Below are 17,322 nucleotides of genomic sequence, written 5' to 3'. Positions count from 1 at the left end.
CTTGACTTAAGAACTTGTCACATAAACTAGTGCCTAACTACCACATATATGGATTGATACCCTTTGTACTGCAAGTGACATAAGGGATTGATAACCCATCTAAGAATATAAAAATCTTACTTATCAAGAAAATATCAAAGAAAGTATTTTTTATAAAAAAATGTCGTTGAATCGTTGAAGACAATACCAATATTAAGAAAGAAAAAGATAGAACTCTCAGTTTAATTAATCAATCATAAATTGTATATATATTTTTTTTATCTTTTTGTATATATTTTTAATCTAAACAGTTTATCTATAATTAAATAAAAAATTTAAAAGCTTTTAAACCATAAAATAGAAATGATTTAAATATTAAAAAAAATTAATTATAAATTTCTTATTGCATGAATTCCATTTTTTCCTTAAATCTTTGACATGTCACATGTGTAGTAAGTTTCCCGACTAAATGATCTATTAGTCTATGGTCATCGTCCAAGTCAACTGTCACTGTGTTGTACACCTTATCTTTGGTATCACAAAATCCACTAGTAACAATTACTAAAAAGAATCACATTCATTACTATTGTGAGTGGTTACTAAATCTCCTGATTAGGTCAGCTCTAAGAAACTGAAAATATATACATAGTTTAAAGAAAAGAAATAGTAATGGTAGAAACGTATTAGACCAACTACATAGTCGACAGATCTATGTCGAGCTATAAGGATTGCCACTATCGCAGAAGTTTATTAACCACTAAAACATGTCATGCATGCATATATATCGAGTTCCAACAACAGAACTACAATACCAAAAATAAAATCTGCATACATTTATTTTATTAACTATACAACCATCTGTTTCCGCAAATTTTCATACCAACACATGTTTTTGCTGCGTTAAAACTTACTCGTCGAGTTCTAAATATTCCAAACTATATTGAGAAAGCCAAATTTATAGTAAGTAACTCATTGATCTTAAGTTGGTTATGCAAGGACTTAATTTTCTACCAGTAACATTTTTTTGGTCAAGTTAGAAACTTACAATGAAAAAAATCTACCAAAAAGATTATAAAAATAAATAAAATTAAAATAGAAAACCATTCCCTTCGTTATAAGAATAACTAAAAATTAAATTTCTGGCACGATCTAAATCCTAAGTCGACTGATGGAGAACAGGATAAAGCGTAGATGTATAGAAAAACTTCACTTAATCTTTTTAAAAACTTTTATGACAAACATAAATCTCTAAATCATTACGTGAGTAAAACGTCACCAAGACGTAGTTGCACAAAACTTACGGTTATGATACCTGTGAAGATCAAGGTTATGATGAACAAGTCAGTAAACTTGTTATTTGACTCAACGGTAATAAAAGAAACTTACCTGCAACGGTTATAATTCAAAATGCAGTAAGTTTGCTTTTGGGACCACATGCTTGGGGAATTGGCAACTGCCTGAAATGGCAAGACAAAAAGTGTGCCTAACCCCTTAAGGACTTATTGTCTGGTGTATACTAAAACGGTAAATCTCGTGCTAAGGTCTGCAACTCAGAGAAACCGATGCTAAGACTTGGCGTTTGGCGTTTCAGAGGTTCGCGTTTTGCAGTTGAGTCACATGGGAAGCCCTAAAGTGAAGCAGCTATAAAGCAAGTGTTTTTTTTTTTCGGAAGAGAGAGAGATGTAAGAAAAGACTTGAGTGAGTGAAGAGAGTTTCATAGCTGAGAGAAAACATGTTAGCATAAGCTTGAGTGTTGTTTTCTCTTTACAAGATTTATTCGAAGAGTGTGTAAGTGCTAGTGAAGGACATTAGGCGGATCTCTTGTTTAATCTTGTTGTAAAAGGCTATTCTCTTTATCTAGTGGATTCCGAAGCATGTCTCGGCAAGACGTAGCGGTTGGTTAATACCGTGAACTCGTTAAATCTTGGTGTGTGCTCTTGTCTTTATGTTCTTATCTTTCTTCTCTGCAGAAATCTCAGTTCTTCCCTCATATCCCTGTTCTTACTCTGTATTTGGTCCTCCTCATCTTTGGTCTTTATATCTTACACCTGAATCTTGGTTTGTTGTGTCTTAAGCCCGAGAAAGTCGACGTCTTTGGGCCTCTGAGACTTAACAATACCGAAGAAAAGTTTGACTGACCAAAACCTCGATTATTTTTCATTGTTTCCATTTTTATAAATACATATTTTTTCTCTATATAAAGCTCCCAAAATACAAGCCGTAGCACACATGCACACAAATAATCTTGTAATTAAATAAAAATCAAATAAAGCTGACTTCTCACGAATTCTTCCTTGTAATCTCTCTTATGCTCACGGTCTCACTGGTTACCGCAGTTGACTTTATAGTCGTCAACAATATTGAAAACTACGGCAGAGAGTCACTGAGCTCGGCTACAGACTTTGTGTGGGGTTAGTTCCAGCAAACCAACAACCCATCAGACAGAATGGACACTACAAAGATCACATTGTTCATGGAGAAGGAGATCGGGGATGGCGTCCCAGCGTAACAATGGAGAACAGATACACTTCAACAGTGGCGAAGCTAGAAAAAAATTTTAGTGGGGACAAAAATCTTTGCTGATATAGATATCCCAGATGTTACAATTTTGTAAGTTAATTTTTAACTATACTTCACGTATCGCATAGTGCACACTATCAGAATTAAATTTTTTTTTAAATATATTTTATTGATCAACCCAAACCAGGAATTTGACAATGGTTTACAAAAATAAAATCGAACAAAGAACTGGTTGAACTGGTCGAAAACCCTAAACGTGAAGCGGTTTGGCAACAGTGAGTGTCCTCGGACGTCACGCGGCGGAGCAGCTCGATGAACCTCAAAGCCAAAGCTGGCCGTTTACTGTCCCTCCGTGATTCGCCTCCGCAGTCCTCCATCGGATCCTAATCCGGTGAGATCCAGCAACCTCTGATGCCCATACTACCACTCCGCCTCACCAGGGCGACTCCTCCACACCTAAGAAGAGAGGAGCGTCCGATCTCAGATTTGCTTCCCACTACCACATCTGAAGAGCACCTGCTTACTTTATGGGGAGTCGCCCCTCACGGCTATGACGGAGAACGCCGAACCAGAGAGGCGACAAAAGATGAGTCTTAAGGTTGGCGGCTAGGGTTTTTTGTTGGGAGAGTTTGCGCCTCTCAAAGGCTTTTCCAGGCAAGGTAAAAGTTTCTTATCAGAATTTGAATTTATATTATGATACAGCATCAATCTTAGTACAAACCATTATCTTATACTTATACAAGTTCTTGTAGGTACGAGTTTTTTTTTTTTAATTTTAAAACTAAAGGCTTACTTGGTAAGAATTGTTGGCTTTTACTTATGATTTTAAAAAACCTTTACTGTAGAAACTGACTATTACTTTAAAAATTGCAGGTAATTTTTTCTTTTCAAAGGCTGGATTTAACAAAGAGTTTTAGATATTTCTGAAAACATTTTAGTCAAAAAAGTTTTAAGAAATGGATCTAAAAAAAAAAACAGAATGTTGTTAACAATTAATCAATTAAATTTTCTTAAGAATTAACTATATATAGATCTACAAAGAATTTTTAATAATATATGAGGAAGAAGAAAGATAGAAAAAAATGTATTTATATTTTTTTTGTTAAAATTTCTCATACGTAACTTTTAAAACCCATGACAAAAAATTAAAAGTGTGGTTTTTGAGACTTTATATTTATAAAAAAAATAAAAAAGTATGGGAAAAAAAAGACTTTGAAAACTGTTAGATACTTAAAAGTCTTGAAAGCCTAACCCCAAGCAAGTTTTTAATTAAGAAAACTGGTACATATTTTTTTCTTTTAATTCAATATCTGGTGTATTCTAAATTTAATAATTGGAAAGATTTGGAAGGTTTTGAGTTGTTAGTGAGTTTAATATTTGGAATGATTTATATTAAACTTGAAATCCTATGTTATTCAAACATGATTTTCAAAAAGTCTTTTAAATCTCATGGTTTTAGGTGAGATTTGATAGAATTTTATAAGAATGACACCGTATTTTATACCCATTTTCATTAGTGTTTTCTTATGCTATTTCAAAGGTTTTAATTAGTTTTAAGTGTTTTTTTTTTCTTTTTTTTTCCTATTTTTAGTTTCAAGACTATTTTCAGGTTATTTAGACAAAAACAATGCAAATTTGAGAAAAATCCACTTTTGGCCAATTTATGTCCGTCAGAAGTTTCACACCCAATGAAGACCTTCTTACCGTCTGATCAAGCTCAAATTTGTAAAAAAGATATAGGAGACAACCGGCCAAAGGGGATATAGGGGATTTTTGTGGGGTTTTTTTTTTGTGGATGCAATCCAACGGTTAGATAATTAGATATCTCCAATTTACTTAAGACATGTTATGCAGTCTCGCGAAAGAAGCAAGAGAAGGATTGAAGTTTTGACCTCATAGGCCAACCACCATGGTTCAAGGAGGTCGTGACCGCGGTAAACAAGCTCTTGGTCACGCCTCCACCTGCGGTGGAACCATCATTTAGCATTCCCGGAGAGCTTTCATCCGCGGCAAGCCCATTATCGGCTCTAAGGCCGATTTTCAAGCCCAACTCATTCTCTCTTCACAGAAAGCCCTAAGGACAACCAAATAGACTTGAAGACCTATAAATATATATTTTATAAGACCTAATTTCGTATGTGCTCCAGTGTCCTAGTTTAGGAGCAACCAAACTTTTTTTCTTAGGTTTACATTAGGAAAATAGAGATTCTTCTCTTGAACCATTGTTCTTTTTTTTCATCTATCTATTCAGTTATGCTATCTCTTTTAATTTACTGCTTTTCTATTTCAAAACCAATGATGATGTTAAGCTGAGCTATGTCGGGGTAGTTATCTTGTTGGGTAAAGGGACCATCGAAAGGGACCCCATGATCGAAAACATCTAGGTTTCTTAGATTAATTCGTTTTTAGATGACTCTCCCATTCATCCCATACTTAATGATGTATGCAGGGGTCACGACCTAACATCTGATCTAAGGTTTAATCAGAGCCACGAGAGTGATGTATCAGATTTCCTGAACTTGATCTTATGGACGTAATCGTCGTAGGAGATGAAAGTTATCTACGGAGGGGGCGTGAGCCGAGATGAATTCCAATCAATATTGCATGATCTCTCTCGCGACAAGAGACAAAAGCTACTTTTCGAGTTAGAGTGATTAGATGATTAGAGTGACGAGAGTTGGCTAATCTCACAAGTGTCTATTATAGTTCCAGAGTCATAGAAAATCCTTATCTAAATACCTTAAGTTACAGATCATGAATCCTAGAGAGAAACCCTAATACCCAGCGATTTATCTATTTTTTTTATCTATTTGCTTTTAGTTTTATTTCTTGCTTAGCTTAGTAGAAATCGTGACACAAAAACCCCCACAAAAATCCCTTTTGGTCTTTGAAATCGATTACTAACCCAGTTTCAAGTTTTTGCAGAAAAAAAACTCTCCCTGTGGATAGACACCTTAGTACTGCATTGCACTGCTGTGCACTTGTAAATACTAAAGTTTACAAACTTAAAAATTTTCCTGCGACATCAACCCTAGCAGCATTCAAAACTTCAACCATTCGAAATCTTCTCAAATATTAGATTGAATACACTCCACTAAAATTATTTTAGAGGGAACTAGATAACTTCTTATTATTATTTTTTATAACATTTGAGATTTCCATTAAATAAATAAAAAGAGAATGAGATGCCAGTACAAGGAAAGCAAAAAACTTAACAAACAGAGCATCAAACACCTAAGATTTTGAGATTAAAATTATATGAAACTTTATCTAAAAACATGAGATTTGATTTCTTGTGTATTTAACTTTTTGAAAGGTATTTGAGGTTTGAGCAATTTTTCCAAAAATATTGTTACAAGTTTTTGGGTGATTTGAAGAAATTTCTATACATTTGAGAAACTGAAAAATTAAGATTTTTAACTTTTATAAAAAAGTTTGTGATTAATCACATGTGATGGTGAACCATGTGACAAAAGAGGTAAATTTTAGCACGTGCCAATAATTTTTTTTTTTTGGGAATAAAATGTGAATATAGTACAAAAAAGGAACATCAGTTTAATTACAACGCTTTGAAATAGATAGCTTCAGGACCCCCAAAAAACTATAAAGGCAGGATGTGAAACTATATATGAGCATGAGCATAGAGCCAATACTATACATATCAAAACTCTAGAAACTCAAAAGAGACAATATAAGCCTAACGTTTAAAAAAAAAAAATACCGAGCTAAACTCCTAAAAAAAACTATAGCTGATGATGGTCTGAAAGAAAACCTAGGAGAAAAATGCCCGGAAACTGGTATTACACCATATGCAGTTGAATCAGCATTATCATGGCCGCATGGGTAAACCATAAAGATAAAAGGCCTTGGCATCGCTTCCGGGAGAGACGAGCAAGGAGAGTATCACATATCGAACGGTCTATCTGTCTGAAAACCACTTCAGCAGAGAGAGAAGAGCTGGTATGGAACCTTATAATCTTTTCTTCCACAGAAAATAAATCGTTGCCTGGGCAGCAATACACTTAAGAGTTCTTGAGGTACTTTGAGAGTGAGCAATCATCCAGCCAATAAGGATCTGCCAGTCTACAAAGTGGAGATTTGGGAAGCTCAACCGGGAGAGAAGAAGCCGCCATACCTGGTCAGAGAAGATACAATGAAGGAGCTGATGGTCTCTGGTTTCCAAGTTGGAGTTACAGAGAAAACACATGTTGGGGAAAAAAAAAACACATGTTGGGGATGCTCCGGATACAAGGCGAGAGCGAGTGGGTAGTTTATCCCTTTGAGCCATCCAGAAGTTGAAAGCATGACTCGGAACTGTGTATTTGACCACACTGCTTTGAACCACATTACTGGTTGGGCCGAGGGTCTCAAAAAAATCCCAGGCTTTCTTATTAGAGAAGCAAGTCAACCGAAAACTCTCCACACCCCGAGAGTATTTATCATGTGCTCTTGAAGTATGGGGAGGTAGTGTGACTAGGAGAGAGTCTCTAAGAGTGTTTATTGCCAAGTTCCTGGTTCTGGTAGAAGGAAGCTTCCATCCGTGATTATATTTTGCTGCTGCACATACACCACAGTCAATAGGGAGACTAAGCTTCCTAAGCCCATCTGTACCAATAAAGTCTATTAATGGGCCGAGAAAGAGTCAATTGTTGGATAAGTGGAGATTTTGACTCATTCTAACATGTGTTTACTGATCGTTTTTGGAATCTTTGGAGTCTTTTTCAGGTTGATTCAGGTATCTAGGGAGCTTTAGGCGAGGATTGGAGCAGCTGGAGCTTTTGGTGCAAAAAGGAGTTGAACCTGAGCAAAAGATGCCAATTTACATGAAGTTGGACCATTCTTCGTCAGGAGCAGGTGCTCCCGAATAAGTCCTTTTGTGGAGCACCTGCTCCAACCGCCTGGAGAAAAATAAGAAAAACAATTTTTACGTAATCCTGGGACGTAGGAAGAGAATAAAAGACCAGAGCCGCCTCAAAAAGAGAATCATGTTTTTACACAGACTACTTACGCTTTTTTTTACAATTTTCTAGACTTTGGAGAGTTTTTACTTGTAAAATTTGGGAGAAGAATTCATGCTACACTTGAGAAGAATTCTGAACCTTTGTCATCTCTTATTTTTTATTCATGAATTCCTTTTTATCTTTTGCTGTGTCTCTTTTCTCCATGTCTGAGTAGATCTCTAAATTGAATGCAAATAGGGCTTAATTAGATTGTCTTCACCATAGTTGTCCTTAATGCTTAGGTTGAACTGATCACTCAATCTGCGATTTAGGTTAATTTATTCATCAAAAGTGTATAGGTTGCTAGAATAAACTTTGGTGAGCGATTTGTCCTTAACCAACAACAGTTGATGTTAAGGCGAATTGTGAACAGATCAAACCTGCTTGTTAATGCTTGTCTGCAATTTTTTAGGTTCAAACAACAGTTTAGAATTTAGATTGTTAGACAAAGTTATCAGTGCCACGACAGTGGGTCGATATGCATTTATGTTTGAGTTCGAGACTTGCATTTAAACCGTGCCCTGAATAGTCATTTGATTGTTATCTCTGAAAGTTATGCGAATTGCTTTAGTCTAGTGTTTTGTTTCATTGAATTCTAAATCGTTTATTTCATTTTCTCGTATGTTATGTTACAACCCCCAATAATCATTTTCGTTTTAGCTTTGTTTCAACCCTCGTAGAGTCATAGTGCAACGCTGGTCCTCTGGAATCCGAATCCTTTATATTACAATTACAAACTGTTCTATTGCAGTAGAAACTAGGAGATAAATCCCAGTGAATCAATTTTTGGCGTCCTTGCGACAGGGACCAATTCGTTACCTTTGATTCTTGGTTTGAAATTCAGACTAAGACCTTACTAACTTGCTCTCTTTTTATCTTGTCTGTGTGTGTTTCAGGTGCATGACAAACAGGTCCACAAGAAAAAAATGCACCGAGGATCTTATTACCTTGTCAAACACCGAGCTTGCAAGAGTAGAGCAAGAAAACAGACGTCGAAGGCCTAATTCAGCCAACATAGGCGATCAATGTAACAATGATGACATGGCTGTCGAGGTGCAATAGCTTCGACAGCAATTGGAGCAACTGCAAAAAGCGCAGCAAGACAGGGAGCAGCAACAGCCTGCCGTTGGAGATAAGGACAATCTGCATGCTTTTTACCAAAACAGAGCTGCAATTGCTCCTCCAGCGATTCAGAGGCAAGAATTTGAGATCAAACCTCAGTTGCTCTCATTGGTGAAGCAGCATCTTTTCCAAGGACTTTCTGCTGAAATTCTGATGGACCCATCAATAATTTTGAGGAGATTTGCAGCACGACTCGGTCAAATGGGATACCAAGTGATTTTCTGAAGTGAAAGCTCTTTCCATTCTCACTTGCGGACAGAGTTTCGCGCTGGTTGAAGTCATTGCCAGCTGGGTCATTGACAACTTGGGCAGAATGTAGATCAGCGTTTTTATACCATTTCTACACTAAGTCCAAAACCGCATCTCTAAGAATGATGATCAGGTAAGGGACAACTTTGTGAATGGACTAGGGTATGTGCAGAACCGCAACTTCAACAACTTCAGGAGCCACCCGAATTTGTCTTACAGAAGCAACAATATTGAGAACCCTCAGGATCATGTCTATCTGCAACAAGGAGTGCAGAATCAGTCAGGATTCCGGAATTACAATGAGGGTATTGCACTCTAAATCCATAAGGAACTACTGCACACATAAAAGCTTCCCTAAGAGTCATATATGAAGCAATACGACTAAAAGAACACGACTAAAAGAACTCACCATCACAATCATTTATTAAAGACCTAACTCCTCAAAAATGAAAACACTGATATAACCAAACCAGATTATACAAATTTCAAGCACGAACAAATACACTATAGCCAAATTTAACTGTTACGTAGTCTCCTAGACTTGCATAAAAATCCCAATACTCACACATGTGATAGGATAATTTTCTAATCAAGCTCAGTGAACTCAGCTTCAATTTTAAAATTAACAAGTTATATGGATACTTTTTGATAAATAATCAAATGTAGACTTCGATGAAACTTGAACACACAAAAGCTAAAACAGAGCTATTAATATAGAAAGTAAAGGAGAATTGAACTTAACAATAAACTCCAAATTATACGAGTGCAAATGTATTACATTAACCAATTCAAGACTTCCATGAAACTTGAACACACAAAAGCTAAAACAGAGCTATTAGTATAGCAAGTAAAGGAGCATTGAATTAACAATAAACTCCAAATTATATGAGTGCAAACATATGAAAGAAATGAAAAAATCTACAAGTTATGGCTGAATTTCAAATAAGCTCGAGTCACCTAAAGACACTAACTAATACTTCTACTCTAACCAATTCATGCCTCCATGACATTTGACAAACATAAACTGTTAGTATAGTAAGGACAGAAACATTAAACTTGCCAATCAAATTTAAAATTGATATGAGAATAAAAATATGAAACAGAGACCAAAAAAAAAAAAAAAGAATATAGAAACAAGTTGTAAGCAAAAACGTTGTATGATGATACTTGCAACATGAAAAATAACATCTAAGTAAGGCTGAATCCCAAATAACCAAAGTCAGACCATGGCTAAAATAGCACCAATAAACAATAAAACTAAAAAAAAACTAACATAAAACTTATGAAACAGAGATATAAGACACAAAATAAGTTAAAAGAAAATATTTATATGAAGATCCATGCAACACAAATCTATGATTTAGTCTGGCTGAGTCTCTAATAACAAGAATAGCATCAAGAAAAAATAAAACTAAAAAACTAACATGAAACATATTTGAGGAATCCTGTAAAACTCATCACTAATAAGAAACAATGTAATAATGAAAGCATTAACTGAAAAATAAAAAACTACACTAATTAAGAGTCAAATTTAGCAATCAAATTTATCACTGATATGTGCAGAAACATATAAAACAGAGACAAAAGAGACAGAAAATGATTAAAGGAAACAAAAATAACGACGTCCAAGTATGGCTAACCAAATAAGAGAAATAACTAGAATAACGCCAAGAGATAGTAAAACTAAAAAACTAAGAGAAATCATATTGAAATCGTATGCAAGACAAGCATTTGATTTAACCTTCCTTACACACATCATTACATTAAAAGCAAAACACATCTCCTGTAAGTATGTAAGAACTTTAAAAATTACACTAGATCTGAACCCGCGCTCAGAGCGCGGGATATGTTTAATTTTTTTCTTATCGGTATTTCATTAAATCCAAAAGACAGCGAGTTGTAACGATACATGATTAAAACTCAATAATACTGGACATACATAACCAGTATGTTTAATGTTATTTCTACATTCGTTAATTATATAATAGATTATATCCTGTCTAGATGATATTTTTTTAATATGTAGTTCTTTTTTGAAATAATGTGTATTTGTAAATTTAAAAATTTAAGATATGTTAACAATTTTATTATTGTATAGATATATTTGATAGTATGAATATGGTATGAGAGAGAATGAAATTTTTAATTGATTTTTATTTTTATACTTATTAAAATTATATTTTTTTTAGAAGTTATAATTTGAGATGTAATACTTTCATTTTTAAGTATATCATGAAATTATATAGTCTATTCTATTACTTTTTATTTTTATTTTCTAATATTTTTATAATTAAATTTATATTTTTATGTATATTTAAGAAAGTTCAAATATGATAAGCCGCCTATAAAACTTATCACATTTTAATTATTTTTAATATTTTTATAATTAAAATGAGTTAATCAGTCTTTTTAATCTGTTTTTTAATTGTCTAAATATTTTACATATTTTAATAAAATAAACTATAAAACCCAGTAATTATAAAAACATAAATATGTCTCACTATGTGAATAATATATATATATCAAATTAAAAATACAAAAATATATTTTTTATGCTACTTTGTGTATATATTGACCAAATATATTTTTATGTTACTTTCTGTATATATTAACCAAAATTTGATTTATAGTTTATAAGAATAATTGATTTATTATGTTATTTAATTATATTTATCATTTTATTTAATATATATTGTTGTTATTATTATTATTTTCGTTTTTAATTAATAAAAAAGTGGGATCCATTATTTTAAATTGTTTGAATACATATCTAATTAATATATTTTTAATTATGGTAATTGATTTCTACATAATCATATGTGATCAAGTGTATAAAACCTATTATAGTCTACATATATGTTTAATCTAAATTACCCTTAATGAAATGTTAAATTCCAATGGCATTTCATGTAATAACTTACAAAAGAAAGGTTTATTTCTATTTTGTTTCCTGTTTTAATAGGATAGATGTAATAGCTTTCACATGAATTCACTCAAATATTTTTACGAGAGCAGATTATACAACTAAGAATAATACAAAAAAGGCAAAAGATAAATTTAACATAGAGACTATACACAAGAAAGTAAAAACAATATCTTAAAGCCAAAATAGGTTCAGAAAACGAAAACTAAAGAAATCCACAATGTTTAACAATTAACATTAACTGAAATGAACGAAGTACAGTTTTAAGGATATTCAGCATTATTTATCATTGACTCAAACAGCACGGTTATCAAACTTCTATAAATTGTTCTTTTTAGAACTAGAGAAACTAAAAGCAAAACCAATATATTTATCTTTTAAAGAAATGGTAAGAAAATAACCTGAAACTCTTGTACTGATCTTTGATATTTGAAAGCCGGAGGAGAACATCTTTATGCTTGTTTAAAACTTCTCCATTGCACCTGCAAAGATAAAAAGACGACATAAACAAATTAAGATTTAGAGACGGATGTACTTCTTGACTTTATCACGAAATAAAACATCATATCTAAAGCGAATTGTAAATTCACAAACCTGAATTAGATGAGGAAGAATGAACTTTGAGAGATTCATGAAAGTGGTATTTAAGCTTGAGGCCACGCATGCTGTATAAATGTCGTAAGTACCTCATTTCTTATATCCATACACTTAGAACCGAGTAATTCCAAGAGATTAACTAGAAACACGAGGAGTCCAAAGAGGTGAGAAAACCTTACCATTTGGCTTGAGTGACTTGAATCTCATGCAATTCCAAATAGAGAATCATGTAAATTCTGGCATCAAGGCCATTTCAACGAGGTAAATAAGATTACCTTGTTTTGAGGACGAGGCATTTGTATATAGCTCGTTGATAGGAAACCACGGGACAAGCTCGTTGATAGGAAACCACGGGACAAGCTCGTTTAAGTTCTGCCATTAAAATGTTTCAGAGAGGTAAATAAAATTACCTCATTCATAGGACAATGCACTTGCTTATAGCTCGTTTGTGTTCTGTCATCAGGAATATTTCAGAAAGGTAATTAAAATTACCTTGTTTTCAGTTTAGCAAGCAGTGGACGAGGCATTTGTGTTTAACTAGGGTGACTAGAAACCCAAGTAGTCCAAAGAGGTGAGACAACCTTATCATTTGCATCTTTTTAATCGTTTGTTGTTTCATTTAGCTTGAGTGACTAGAATCTCAAACAATTCCTGAGGCATTTGTGTTTAACTCAAGTGAATAGAAACCTGAGTAATTTCACGAGGTGGGACAAGCTCATTTGCATTCTAGCATCAAGGACTTTCTTTTGGCATTTCATTTAGCTTGAGTGATTAGGATTCTTAAGCATCAGGGATGTTTTCTATCTTTTCATTTAGCTTAAGTGACTGGGCTTAAACAATTCTAGTGGCATTTATGTGTTTATCTCAGGTGACCTGGAACCTAAGTAGCCCAAAGAGACGGTACATTACAAAGAGGTAATTAAAATTACCTTGATGCTTGGACGAGGCATTTGTGAGGAATTTTTGTTTCTTGCTCGGTGACTAGGAAACCTTAAGACAAGATCATTTACGTTCTGGTATTAGGGACAGGGACAGGGAAATTTCAAAGGTAATTAAGATTACCTTGATTAGACAGTGACTACAAAACCGTAGGACAAGCTCATTTGTGTTCTGTCATTAGGGGCACTTGTCACACTTCAGAGAGGTAATTTTAATTACCTTGTTTCGAGGCATTTGATTAGCTCCGAGGCTGGGAAACCAAGTTATTCAAAAGGGAGAGGCTCTTTTGTGTTCAGGCATCAGGGACGATTCAGAAAGGTAATTTAGATTACCTTGATTCTAGGATGATTGTTTTTCCGGGACTCATTTCTGCAATCGCATCAGGGACGTTCTCTATCTACAGTGACTAGGAAACTGTAGTAAAGAGGCGGGACAAACTCATTTGAGTTCTGGCATCAGGGACAAGCTCATTTCAGTAATAGTATCAGGGACATTCTCGATCTAAGCGTAGTAAAGAGGCGGGACAAGCTCATTTCTGTTCTAGCATCCAGGACATTTCAGAGAGGTAATTGAGATTACCTCATTCCAAGGCATTTGTTATAGCTCTGTGACTAGGCAACCGTGGGATAAGCTCATTTCTGTTCTGGAATCAGGGACATTTTAGACAGGTAATTGAGATTACCTCATTGCGAGGCATTTGTTTATAGCTTTGTGGCTAGGCAACCGTGGGACAAGCTCATTTCTTTTCTGGAATCAGATACATTTCACTCAATTACCTCATTCCAAGGCATTTGTTTATAGCTATGTGACTAGGAAACCGTGGGACAAGCTCATTTCTGTTCTGGAACAGGGACATTTCAGAGAGGTAATTGAGATTACCTCATTCCGAGGCATTTGTTTATAGCTCTGTGACTAGGCAACCGTGGGACAAGCTCAATTCTGTTCTGGAACCAGGGACATTTCAGAGAGGTAATTGATATTACCTCATTTCGAGGCATTTGTTTATAGCTCCGTGATTAGGCAACCGTGGGACAAGCTCATCTATATCTTTCATCAGGGACATTTCAGAGAGGTAATTAATATTACCTCGTCTCCAGTATATCAGACAGTGGACGAGTCATTAGTAATGCTCGGTGACTAGGAAACCGAGTTATTCATAGAACCGGGATAAGCTAATTTGCATTCAGGCACCAAGGGACAGTTCAGAGAGGTAATTGAAATTACCTTGATCATAGGACGAGGCATTTGTTTATAGCTCTGTGACTAGGCAACCGTGGGACAAGCTCATTTCTGTTCTGGAATCAGGGACATTTCAGAGAGGTAATTGAGATTACCTCATTTCGAGGCATTTGTTTATAGCTCCGTGATTAGGCAACCGTGGGACAAGCTCATTTATATCTTAGCAATAGGGACATTTCAGAGAGGTAATTAAGATTACCTCATTTCGAGGCATTTGTTTATAGCTCCGTGATTAAGCAACCGTGGGACAAGCTCATCTATATCTTAGCATCAGGGACATTTCAGAGAGGTAATTAAGATTACCTCGTCTCCATTATATCAAACAGTGGACGAGTCATTAGTATAGCTCGGTGACTAGGAAACCGAGTTATTCATAGAACTGGGACAAGCTAATTTGCATTCAGGCACCAAGGGGTAGTTCAAAGAGGTAATTGAAATTACCTCGATCATAGGATGAGGCATTTGTTTATAGCTCCAGACAAGATCATTTCCAGGGAAATTTTAGAGAGGAGAATTAAGGAACCTCGACATGTTGGATTAAAATTAAGTCTCGACATGTTGATCCTACCTGGATGTAGTTCATCCATCTTATGACATGTGGGATCTTCTCCTTGGCTGAATCTGAGAGGCTAAGCTGAGAACAGCAAGTCAACAGATAACAGTTAGACTTCAAAGTTCACCGCTGTTACACAACAGTTTATGAGAAAGAAATAAAAAAAGTTCTTCTCTAGAAGATAAAAGTACTCAGGAAGGAAGCATAATTCAGTAACAGTCGTACCACAGAATGCAAAGCTGCAAACACGGCTAACTCTATATTCCAGCCACTTTAAAACCTGAATATGCATAATGTGAAACGATGGGTTAAAGAAAGCCAAATCAATACTCATCATTAACCACCACAGGGAACATTGCATTGAAACTTAAACAGAACTAATCGGGCCATTTCAACATTTGGTATAAACGAGAACGGAATTTAATAAAAGTTCCATTTCTAGAATTTGACGTTCATATCTCGAGGAATCAAATTACCTCATTGTTTTGTGAAGACACTTCCTTTCCAGATGCCTTCAAAACATTAGAATACAGCGTCTTGAGTCTCTTGACATCATTTTCACCAGCTCCGCTCAGAAAAGGTGCCTAAATCAATATATTAAATTTCGTAAATAGAACCGAAATGAGGGACTGGTATAAATTCTGAATGAAAAATAGAAACCATCTACACCAAATTCAGGGGAATCATATGGATCTCTCCCTTTTTCACAACGAGCTTGATGCATGCAACAACCATACAAGTGTAAACTCTGATAAAAGAACGATCTTGATAAATCAATTCAATACCCAATTAGAACAATGAACAGAACCATACACATCTAAAAAATTTATATCTAAAAAATTAACCGAGGAGAACATGCAATGCAAGCCTGTTAAATCATCGATTCACCAAAAAGCTACAGTTTAGTAGGTGAGGCTTACCAGCGATTGAGAACTAGCAACTTTCCTCTTAATGTGCTCGCCTCCTGTAACAAGACTGACTCATAATTGATTATCGTCTAAAAATGGAATTGGACAAATATAACCGAAACAGGATCAAACAAACGAGGAGACTAAACCCACAAACAGGATCAAACAAAACAAAATTAAGTCTCATGCTTGCCAAAATCCAGGAGACTAAAGAAGGACTAACCATAATCTGAGAACCATCTTATCTAAATTCATCAGACAAAAGACAAAAACTTTAAGAAAATCCCAAAACAAAATCTTGTCTAAAAAACTCACCTTTTGGAGGTTTTAGATCGTTTGTGATTTTGTATCGATCTTACTTGGTGACATAAATACTGCAAAGAGAAGAGACAGGAAAGAATCAATTCTTTTCCAAAGATCATAGATGGTTTCTCATACTCATCATCCCTATCTTGTGAGAAAACCTAGAAACAGAATTAAGATTCGAAGAAAACGAATACAAGAGGAGGTTTTCTTCGGAACTTACAGAAACCGTGATGTCGTTGTCCGCCTCCACAGATTAAAACAATTGCACCAAAAGATGAAGCATTCGTATAACAAAATCTCAAACCCTAAAAATTGATAGCGAGAAGAGCAGAGGCAGAGAGAGAGTGGGAAGCAAACAATTGATAGCGAGTTGATTGAATCAATTGCCCAAAAAAATGAAGCAATTGCATAACAAATCAAAACGAAAACACAACCCCTAATTAATCACTTTGATCGAAGAGGAGGACAGCGAGAAACAACTTTCTTTCTCCAATTAATCGCTTTGATCAATTGATTTAAAGGGAAGGATAAAAAGCGCATTAAGTAATTAACTTAGGCCCATCTTTACCCGATACATTTAAACTATAACGGTCATTTTTACATCTGTGCACCACAGAATTAATTGACGTGTATAAATTTCAATTTTTTTAAAACAATTCCTCAAATTCGAGCAACACTGTAAATCAGTTCTACAATTAAGATTTTATTAGGATAATAGCTCTACAAATTATCAGTTTTATTAATGTTAGGTTTTGTTGGGATCATGGTTTATTTAAGAATTAGTTCTAGGTCTTGATTGTTTGTGTATATTTTTTTTTTTAGCTTTTTGTTTGGGTTTTAGGTGTTTTTAAATTTTGATTTTTGACTTTGCAGTCGATTTTTTTTTTTAAACTTGAATGGTAATTTCTTTAGTTTTTGGTTTTCAATACACTGCATTATTTTTTTTAAACGTTTTAATGATTTTTTTTTTGTGTTTAAAATTTATTA

General features: G+C 34.6%; 2 long non-coding RNA genes across 3 annotated transcripts; both read right to left on the bottom strand.

Moving 5' to 3' along the window:
- Nucleotides 1-8,341: 8,341 nt before the first annotated feature.
- Nucleotides 8,342-13,401, bottom strand: LOC112089936. Its single transcript, XR_002901314.1, has 3 exons — nt 12,388-13,401; nt 12,195-12,275; nt 8,342-9,126 (listed from the first exon to the last, which is right to left on the bottom strand). It is a non-coding gene; the product is annotated as an uncharacterized LOC112089936 (long non-coding RNA).
- A 1,551-nt stretch (nt 13,402-14,952) lies between these two features.
- LOC112089950 lies at nt 14,953-16,817 on the bottom strand. Of its 2 annotated transcripts, none has more exons than XR_002901318.1 (6): nt 16,556-16,817; nt 16,345-16,403; nt 16,042-16,096; nt 15,598-15,705; nt 15,347-15,401; nt 14,953-15,202 (listed from the first exon to the last, which is right to left on the bottom strand). It is a non-coding gene; the product is annotated as an uncharacterized LOC112089950 (long non-coding RNA). The 2 variants fall into 2 exon arrangements; XR_002901317.1 differs by having other exon boundaries at nt 16,042-16,085.
- Between the last annotated feature and the right edge of the window lie 505 nt (nt 16,818-17,322).

This window comes from Eutrema salsugineum, unplaced genomic scaffold, assembly GCF_000478725.1.
Source record: "Eutrema salsugineum unplaced genomic scaffold, Eutsalg1_0 scaffold_11, whole genome shotgun sequence".
In the NCBI taxonomy this organism is placed as follows: Eukaryota; Viridiplantae; Streptophyta; class Magnoliopsida; order Brassicales; family Brassicaceae; genus Eutrema; species Eutrema salsugineum.
This window is presented reverse-complemented; position numbering and strand designations above follow the sequence as displayed.